Here is a 2,006-nt window from a genome sequence, read left to right on the forward strand (position 1 = left end):
AATGAGTTTTTCAGTATTTGTGGTAATCTATAATGAAATAGATAAATTTAGAGACTTAAGCTTTGTGTCTGTGCATATCAGAGAATCCTGCAAACCCATGACCGTGATCTCTCCATGCCTGTAGGCCAGGTAAACCTTCAGGTTATGACAGAAATTGGCCTTTTGCTCTTTGAGCTTAAAACCCTTGTATGGTGGAGGCCTAGTCCAGATCTATCACTTCAGACCCCTGCAGTAGGACAAATAATACCTGGTACAGTGTTGCTGTGGCCATATCCTGACAGGCATGGTTGACTGTGCTTGCTGTTTGCTAGCCTTGTGATTTAAGAAGACAAACTAGTAGCTAGCACTGACTGGAGTTGCCGCTGTGCACACTAATGTACCTCGTGGCTTGGGACAGGCCACAGCACTACCCTGACTGCAGAGCTTGCAGGGGAGAGTGGACTTGAGTCCCACCACCTCAGGTCACCAGCATCCACACTTTTCTTCACTTCTGTTCTGTTGGACTGAGCCTTCATGTGCCGTTGCCTGTGAAAGCAATCAGCAACCTTCAGCTTGCCAAAGTCCAAGAGCATAATATACAGTCCAAAAAAGAGGTTCATCAAAAAAATTACAGAGACATCTTATGTGTTGAAAGGGTAGTTTGTATGATGATGATTTCCAGAAAGGCAGGGGGCTGAAGGGAAGGTCACCATTTCTGATAGCTGATATGAGGAGGGGTTTTTTTTCTTTTTTATAATCACCCCACCAATGTTGCTTCCATGATGAAACAAGTTAAAAAGGATGCTCAATCCTTAATGATTTTTGGGTGAAAGTGTCAAACGTTCTTGCCTGGGGATGAGTACCACATTGCTTTGGTGTCAGTAATGAATTTTGTGTGCCAAATGTAAACATACCTGCACTTCATGACACTCCCTCATAAAGAAGAAAGATTATCTCTTTTACGGTATCAGTGTGGTTCCAGTTATTTAATCTGTTTTGTTTTCTAGTTTATGTGGAAGTTACTAGTCGACATGGTAAGGAAATTTTGTTTTGTTATAATACCAGTCTAAAGGCAACTGGGTCCTATTGTTTTTAATTGTAGAAGAGTACGTGTTTTAGTTGGTGTCCAAACTAAAATGGTCTTACAGGTCATTTCAGACAGAAGCTGTTCTTCGGACAGAAGGTGGGTGTTACTTTCTACTCAGAGATGTCCTTCCTTCCTAACATACCCTCTTCATGTGTCTACCCTCATGCAGAGATGTAAACTAGCTCCTCTTCTGGGGAAGCTGTACAGCTTGTATTGTCCGGCTCTAGCATCATAGCTGTCAGGGGAAACTGATGTCTACTGCTAATAGGAAGCTGTGTACTTAAAGATTGTGGTTTAATCTGTGGGTCGTTGTTTATGATTTGGACAAGGAGCTGCTTTTCTTTAAGTCTGGATAACTGGGGTTTTGTTTTCATTTTTTTGATTGCTGGGGGCTTTTTCCCAAAAATAACTCCTTACTGAAAACTCATTAATTAAACTGTGTATGCTACCACTGCCTGCTAGCAAACACTTGGGCCTCACGTGTTGATCTGTTTGCTGAAGTGATCAGTCATTTTGGGGGAATTCTGTTCAGTATTAAGATCTAAAAGAGCCTGTTCTAAAACAACCTGTTTTTTTTATTTTCCTGAGAGCAGGAGGTGTGACAACAGGGGTACTTCTCTGTTTTAATTTGACAGGTGAAAAGTGTGACCTGACTTTCCTTTCAGTTTTTTACTCCTCCTTAAAAGAAAGTTGAAAAGGACTGGTTATCAACTACTCACAGCCATGAAATTAGGCACACACACGTTTGGCAGTGCAACACAGGCTGATATGAGGTGGTTGGGGGGGAAAGTTTAGAATATCTGTTGTCTCAACTCCCTGCTTGCTTCAGAGAAATAAGGAAAAGTTTAACAGCCATTCCTCAAGTGATCAGCATTACTTTTTTCATCATACTGTTCTTTTTTTTTTTTTTTTTTAAATTTTTTGTCATACTTCAGTCAGG

This window comes from Athene cunicularia (assembly GCF_003259725.1).
Source record: "Athene cunicularia isolate RWA chromosome 2 unlocalized genomic scaffold, athCun1 chr2_part1, whole genome shotgun sequence".
Classification (NCBI taxonomy): Eukaryota; Metazoa; Chordata; class Aves; order Strigiformes; family Strigidae; genus Athene; species Athene cunicularia.